Genomic DNA, 8,343 nt, shown 5'->3' with positions numbered 1-8,343 from the left:
ATCCCCTCCTCGTCGCCCTGTTAGAGAGCGATCACCGGGTTGTATCTGGCACTTGGAAGGGTGTGTTTTATTAAGTATCCGGTTCTAGTTGTCATAAGGTCAAGGTACAACTCCAAGTCGTCCTGTTATCGAAGATCACGGCTATTCGAATAGATTAACTTCCCTGTAGGGGTGCACCACACAACCCAACACGCTTGATCCCATTTGGCCGGACACACTTTTCGGGGTCATGCCCGGCCGCGGAAGATCAACACGTCACAGCCCCACCTAGGCACAACAGAGAGGTCAGCACGCCGGTCTAAACCTAAGCGCACAGGGTCTGGGCCCATCGCCCATAGCACACCTGCACGTTGCGAACGCGGCCGGAAGCAGAACTAGCCCCCTTAATACAAGAGCAGGCTTACATTCCAATCCGGCGCGCGCCGCTCAGTCGCTGACGTCACGAAAGCTTCGGCTGATACCACGACGTCGAGTGCCCATAACTTTCCCACGTAGTTGGTTAGTGCGTATAGACCAAATGGCCAGACTCAGATCAAATACCAAGATCTCGTTAAGCGTGTTAAGTATCCGCGAACGCCGACTAGGGCCAGGCCCACCTCTCTCCTAGGTGGTCTCAACCTGCCCTATCGCTCCGCCACAAAGTAACAGTCGGGGGCCGTCGGGAACACAGGCCCACCACTACCTGGGTGGAACCACCTGCCCCTTCAGCCCCCATCTCCGAACAGTATCACAGGTAATGTAACAGTGTAAAGTATATAGTATATGCCCGTGATCACCTCCCGAGTGATCACGACGCAGTAGTATAGCATGGCAGACGGACAAGAGTGTAGGGCCACTGATGGAACACTAGCATCCTATACTAAGCAGTAGGATAGCAGGTAAGGGTAACAACTGTAGCAACAATGACAGGCTATGCAGTGGAATAGGATTAGCCGAAAGCAGTAACATGCTACACTACTCTAATGCAAGCAGTATAGAGAAGAGTAGGCGATATCTGGTGATCAAGGGGGGGGCTTGCCTCGAAGCCCTGGCAAGAAGAAGGGGTCGTCGTCGATGTAGTCGATCTGGGGGTCGCCGGTAGTCTCGGGGTCTACCGGAAAGAAGTAACGGAGGGGGAACACAATAAATAACAGAGCAATCTAAGCAACACAAAGCATAACATGACAATACACGGTGCTAGGAGTGCCCTAACACGGTAGGAGGTGATACCAGCGAAGGGGGAAAACATCCGGGAAAGTATTCCCGGTGTTTCGCGTTTTCGGACAAATGAAACGGAGGGGGAAAGTTGCGTGTTTGCTATGCTAGGGATGAGTAGTGGGCGAACGGGCTGCATATCCGGATTTGTCTCGTCGTTCTGAGCAACTTTCATGTACAAAGTATTTTCATCCGAGTTACGGTTTATTTTCTATTAATTTTTAAAGTTTTAAATCATTTTTTAATTTATTATTATTAAATTAATTTTAATTTAGTATTATTGCATCAGCATGACGTTAGCATGACGTCAGCAGTCAACAGAGATGTTGACTGGTCAAACTGACGTGTGGGGTCCGCATGTCATTGACTGATCAGGCTAATCAGGGGTTAATTAAGTTAACTAGTGATTAGGTTAATCTAATCAAGATTAATTAAGTTAATTATTATTTATTTATTTATTTATTTTTAATTCTTTTTTATTTAAAAAAACATTCCAGGGCAGGCCCCACGTGCCATAGGCACAGGGGCCTATCGGGCGCTCCTTAGCGGGTGAGGGTAGCGAACACCACCCGAGCGGGCGCGGCAGGCACCCGACCGCTAGCCTCGCTCACAGACAACGGGGGGGAGGCGCGGCGGGCTGTGGCCCAGGCGCGACCTGCGGCCACCGCTGGGGCTCCGGCGCGGTGGATGGAGCTGCAGGAGGAGGGCCGCGGCCAAGTGCAGAGGAGGGGGCGTGCTTGCGGGGAAGCAGGTGGCAGCAGAGCGACGGCGGAGGCAGGGAGCGAGGCGGGCAGGGGAGAGGAGAGGTGCGGCCAGCAGCGGCAGCTGCGAGGCCATGGGAGGCCGGAGGCGAGCGCGCGCGGAGACGGCCAGGGCCTTGGGCACGGCCAGAAGTGGTGACGGCAGGCAGGGCAAGCGACGAGCGGGACGAGGCCACGCGCGAGCGCGGGCGTGCGCGGGTGGGGCGCGTGCGGGGCGAGCGCGCGTTGCGGGCGTAGGCGTCGGCGAGGGGACGCGGTGGTCGCCGGGAGGGGAGAGGGTGCGGTGGGCGCCGGAGTTGGCGACGGGCGCGCGCGGGAGCGAGGGCGCCGAGCGGCGCGATGCAGACGAGCACGGCTCGGGCATGCGCGTAGGACGAGCGGCCGGAGCAGAGCTCGAGGGGATCGAGCCTATGGGACGCGCCAGAGTCAACTGTGAGGGGGGGGAGCTGCAGGAGCTCACCGCGGAGTCTTCTGATGCCCGTGGCGAAGCCGAGGACGGCCGGAGCAGTGTAGACCGAAGAGAAGAAGTGGCGGCCAGCGATGATGAAGATGGAGTCGATCGCGAGCGCCGCCGACGACCCAGAGCAATCATGCACAGGGAAGATGAGGACGAAGAAGGCGAGCTCTCCGGTGCGGTCATGGGCATCGGGGAGGCGACCGGCCGCGACTGCGTCAGGACGACGGTGAGCGCGGCGGCCACAGTCTCGGGCGAGGCAGATCTGATGGGGCGAGCGAGGTGGAGAGGGGGGATGAGAGAGTGCGTGAGAAATATCTGCGGGTTGGGGGGGGGGCTCGGTGGCGGCCTTATCCCCCTGGCCAACGCCGATGAGGGGGTTGGGCGGCGACGAGGGGGGGGCTCGGTGGCGGCCTTATCCCCCTGGCGAACACCAACGAGGGGGGTGGGCGGCGACGAGCGCGTGCGGGCGCTCGGTCGGACGCGCCCGAGGAACAGTGAAGAGGGGCAAGGGGTTTGAGTGGGCCGGCTGGACCTGCCCAGCTGCTTAGGCCCAGGTAGAGGGGGCTTTTGTCTTTCCTTTTCTTTTAAAACTTTTATGTTTTCTTTTATTTTCAAAAAGCAAAATAGTTGTATAAAATACTAAGCATGCACCTAAACTATAATTATAACTTAGGGCACTGCTATAATTAACTTGGCACCAAACTAAAGTAGTTTAGTATTTTTATAAAGTAACAAGCATTTAAATAATTGTTTTAGCCACTATTTTAAATAGTTTAGGGCATTTAAACACTTTTCAAAAATGTTGGTTCACCACCAGCATTAACAAAAGAATATTTGCCATGTGATTAACATTTTAGTTTTAACATTTGAAAACTTTTATTGTTTGCTTGATTTCGAATTTGAATTTGAACCGGTTTCGAACTAACGCGAGATTAGCAACAGTAATCGAGGTGATGTGGCATCATTCGCAGAGGTTTACTATAGCTTGATTATCCGGGCGTCATACAGAGCGCCACATATAGCATGTGGCCAGTGCTTGTTATCCCTTACAACATGCCTCCAAATGTCTACACCAAAGAATCAAACTACATGATGACCTTGCTCATTGATAACCCACAAGTATAGGGGATCAATTGTAGCCTCTTTAGATAAGTAAGAGTGTCGAACCCAAGGAGGAGCTAAAGGTAGAATCAAACTACGCACGCTTGACGTTCGCTTTACCTAGAACAAGTATGAAACTAGAAGTACTTTGTACGTGTGATAGGATAGGTTTGCAAGATAATAAAGAGGACGTAAATAAAATATAGGGGATGTTTACATAAAGACACGACTAAGTTTGTTTTAGTAGAGATCTTTTATCAACAAGAAAGTTATTTGTTCCTAGGCAATCGATAACAAGTACCGGTAATCATTCTTGTAATTTTATATGATGGAGAGGCATGAGCTAACATACTTTCTCTACTTGGATCATATGCACATGATTGGAACTCGCAACTACTAAAGATCATTAAGGTCGTGAAACCCAACCATAGCATTAAGTATCAAGTCCTCTTTATTCCCATACGTCATACCCCACCTACTCGGATTTAAGTTTCTGTCACTCTCGCAACCCACCGTAAGCGAACCATGAACATATTGCAACACCCTACAGCGGGGCCCCTCACGTTTGCATGAGAATAGAGGGCATGGTAGGACAGCACCATAAATAAAATATATAATCATTCCAACCAAGATCACGATTAACCCACAGGACAAAACGGATCTACTCAAACATCAGAGGATAACCATAGAGGGGGAGAAATAATATATGGAGTTGAGCACCATGTTTAAGTAGAGATTATAGCGGGGAGAAGAGGTGTTACACCGCTGCATAGAGGGGGAGAAAGTTGGTGTTGACGATAGCAAGATTGTTGATGTAGATCGCCGTCCCGATCGTTGCCCCCGGCGGCACTCCGACGCCACCGAAAGCGAGGGGGAGAGAGCCCCCCTCCTTCTTCTTCTTCCTTGGATGTAACATCCCAAATTTTTAGATTTGGAATGTTAATAGGATCATTATGTTGCATCCTGATTTCTATGCATATTTGAAATTTTCTGATTATTCAAATCATTATTGCAACTTAAGGCAAAATATTTGGAGTGGTGATAATATGACTTCTCCCCTATTAATAATACTAGGAAAATGCTAAGTATATATTCTCGAGTTTACAAAAATTATTTTGGCTTTGTAGAAACTCAAAATTATTTTATAGTTGTTATTATAATGCTCTTTATGTGCTTGTTTTGCATAAAATATATTTTTTCAAAAATGCATTTGTGTTGTAAAAATGTTCACTGATTTTGAAGCAATAATGGTTTATTGTCTGTTCTGGTATTTTTCTAGGATTTAATTTCCTATTTATTTATCTTTATTTACTTCCTGTAGAACGCTTTTTTTGAAAAACAACTCGCGCACTGTGCAGTCGGGCCGCACAGCGGCCAGCTATCCCTCGCCCGCGCGCTTGCTAAGCAGCAGCCGCTAGCAGGCCGGCCCATTCCAGTGCAACCGGACAGCCCACCCCGCAGCTCCCTTATTTGTTTTTTCTTCTTTCCAACTTCTGTCGCTGACCACTCTGGCCCACGATCTCATCTCCTACGTCCAGCGTGTTCCTCATGAACACCCAATCCCGAATCCAATCCGTTGGGGATTCACTCTGTAGTCCCGTCTCCAAGTTGACCCATATATATAGATGCCCGTGTGCTCCTCATCCGATTTTTGGAAAAATCAAAGGATCCCGTGCCCTACACCTCCCTTCCGATCTCCCTGAACTTGCGCCGCTGACAGAAGCTTTTGCGGTGAATTTCGTCGCCATCGTGGGTACCAGCACCTCCTGTTTCCCCTGTCGTGTTTCCCCTGCTTCGCTCTATCTCCCTCATATTCTTTTTTTCTCAGTGGAGCACCCAATCGAGCAGACGGACGATGACAGAAGCAGTTCGCCGCTGGCCACAGAGAGACCCCTCCTTCGTCGTTAGAACTACCACCGTCACCTCCGTTGATCGCCGCGTCTGCACGTCACCTCGCCTTCGCCGGAGAACCGCCGGGGGAAGCGTCGTCGCCCACGCCCGAGCCGCGCCGCCGCCGTCTCGTTCAAGTCTGGCGACCACACAGCCTCTGTTTTCCGGTGAGCGTTTCCATCCGTCGGATCTCTCTCTGACGGTCCAGATTAGATCATCTGTTTTTTTATTTCCCGGACCTTTTTTTTGTAAGCTGCGACCGTTCGCTGTTTAGACCCCGCACCGAACACAGCCAGCCACTAGTAATGTGCCACGTGGCACATCCACAGCTGCCGCGGCAGTTCTTCCACAAATCTGTTTTAGCACAATTTATTTTGGCAGATTCCATATCAAATGTTCATTTAGGTATATCTTAAGATCCGTATCTCCAAATTGACCAATTCTTTTTCCTGTGTACTCGTAGAGACCAGGAGAGTACCGTAGAACCAAAATTTAACATTTTTGAACTATTCTAATTTGAATTTGTTTAAATTTGATTTCAAACATCCGAAGGCCATATTTTTCAAACCATAGATCCAAATTAGTTGATTCTTTTTGCCTTGTGATCCTGCTAGCATGTAGATATTATATAACTACTGATATGTTCTGTTAATTAAGTTTTTATTTGAATTCCTTGCTATTGACTTTATTGTGGGGCTATGTGAGTACGGTTTATTTATCGGTGCCTTCGTTATGGTATAGATTGTCCAGAGTGTGAAGCGGACCAGAATTAAGCGTTAGTGTACTTCAACACCGTTCAAGGAAAGTTTGCACTTTTGATTTTGCTCATCCTATATTTTGCTATGCGTGTGTGGTTTTATGCTATGCTATATGTTTGCCTTGATATGTGTATCCCGTGTTACCATGTTTTGTTGTCGATTGTGGTATGTGATGGTGTGATCAACTTGTTATGGTAGATGTGGGCATGTGTCGAGTGATTCCATGAAAGTGGTGAGTGTTTATAGACGTAGGCTTGGGATAATTAACCAGGTGAATGCGTCACTGGCAGAGCGATCTATTGTCCCTAGAGAATGCGCCATTGACAGAGCGCACTTGAGGCGAGGTATAGTTTTCGGAACATAAATCAGGTGAATGCGTCCTTGGCAGAGCGCTCTATTGTTCCTAGAGAATGCGCCACTGACAGAGCGCACTTGAGACATACTTCTGAAGTTCTTGTCACGTTTATTTAGAATCTTTGGGTTATCTTGGGCGAGTAAATTAGAGACATTCTTCTCCAAACTAACTTGTGTGTTTTGTTTGTCATACATTGCTTTATGGATGTAGGTTTGCTTTATCATATTGTGTGATTTGCCAATACATTCAATGTATTGACCCTTTGTGGCTGCAACTTATCATGTTGCAGGATTTTCAGATGATCAGTGTGATACAGTAGGGTCGCGAGTCTTCACTCAGCATTTTCGCCAGTGGGCAGTGATGGGACTCATCGTCTATTATGCTACATTTCCACTGTTGTTATTGAATATAGCTAGCTATGTGCTATTCCGTTTGTAATACTTTATGAATTCTGGATCATACGTTATAGTAAATGATGCACTTGTTATTTGATATTCTTTTTTTTGCGGGTATGTTATTTGATATTCATATGTACTGTGTGTGCTAGCGAGTTGATCCAGGGACTAGCACAATAAGCACAGAGACATCGAATCTTATCAGGTTCGGGCATTACATTGGCCTCCCCCCTAGATGGGAGGAGAGTTCCCCCTCTGGTCCTTGGTCTCCATGGCAGCGGAGGGGCGGGAGCCCCTCCGAGATTGTATCTCCCTCTCTATTCTCTTCTGTTTCGCGTTCCCAAATCTGGCCGAAAACCGTTTCTTATATTCCCGGAGATCCGTAACTTCGATTGCGCTGAGATTTTAAGATGATTTTTCCCGATATAAGCTTCCTTGCGCCCGAAGTAGAGGTCCAACCGACGTAAGAGGTGAGCACAACCCAGGACGGCACGCCTGGCTCCTCTAGCGCGCCCTGGTGGGTTGTGCCCACCACGGGCCTCCATTTGCGGTGATTCCAACTCCCAAAAATCACATATATTCCAAAATAATTCTCTGTGATATTTTATTGTATTTGAACTTCATTTGATATGGATACTCTGCGATACAAAAACATGCAGAAAACAGGAACTGGCACTTGGCACTGGATCAATAGGTTAGTACAATAAATCATATAAAAAGTTACCAAAAGTATGTGAAAGTGATATAATATTGGCATGAAACAATCAAAAATTATAGATACGACGGAGACGTATTAGCATCCCCAAGCTTAATTACTGCTCATCCTTGAGCAGGTAAATGATAAAAAATATAATTTTTGATGTGGAATGTTACCTAGCATAAACTTGATCATATGTCTAGTCATGGCAGGAATATTAAGACATAAGTGATTCAAAGCAATAGTCTATAATCAGACATAAAGACATCAATACTCAGGCATCCCAACAAACAATCATGTCTTTCAAAATATCAACGCTAAAGAAAGTTATCCCTACAAAATCATATAGTCTTGTCATGCTATGTCTTCTTAACACAAAGTATTTATCATGCACAACCCCGATGACAAGCCGAGCAATTGGTTCATACTTTTTAACGCGCTTCGGCTTTTTCAACCCTCACGCAATACATGAGCGCAAGCCATGGATATAGCACTATAGGTGGAATAGAGTATGATGATAGGGGTAAATATAGAGAGGACAAAAAAGTAAGAAAGACTCACATCGACGTGGCTAACCAACGGGCTATGGAGATGCCCATCAATCGATATCAACGTGAGGAGTAGGGATTGCCATGCAACAAATGCACTAAGAGCTATAAGTGTATGAAAGCTCCATATGAAAGCTAAGTGGGTGTGCCTCTAATCCTATAATGAAAAATTCCCACTAGTATACGA

General features: G+C 47.5%; 1 long non-coding RNA gene across 1 annotated transcript; it reads left to right on the top strand.

Annotated features, from left to right (window-relative positions):
• Positions 1-5,025: 5,025 nt before the first annotated feature.
• On the top strand, positions 5,026-7,008 carry LOC125523519. Its single transcript, XR_007290275.1, has 3 exons — positions 5,026-5,266; positions 5,342-5,570; positions 6,806-7,008. It is a non-coding gene; the product is annotated as an uncharacterized LOC125523519 (long non-coding RNA).
• Positions 7,009-8,343: the final 1,335 nt, after the last annotated feature.

The sequence above is a fragment of the Triticum urartu genome, chromosome 7 (genome assembly GCF_003073215.2).
Source record: "Triticum urartu cultivar G1812 chromosome 7, Tu2.1, whole genome shotgun sequence".
In the NCBI taxonomy this organism is placed as follows: Eukaryota; Viridiplantae; Streptophyta; class Magnoliopsida; order Poales; family Poaceae; genus Triticum; species Triticum urartu.
The sequence above is the reverse complement of the archived record's forward strand: the minus strand, read 5'-3'. Positions and strand labels throughout refer to the sequence as shown.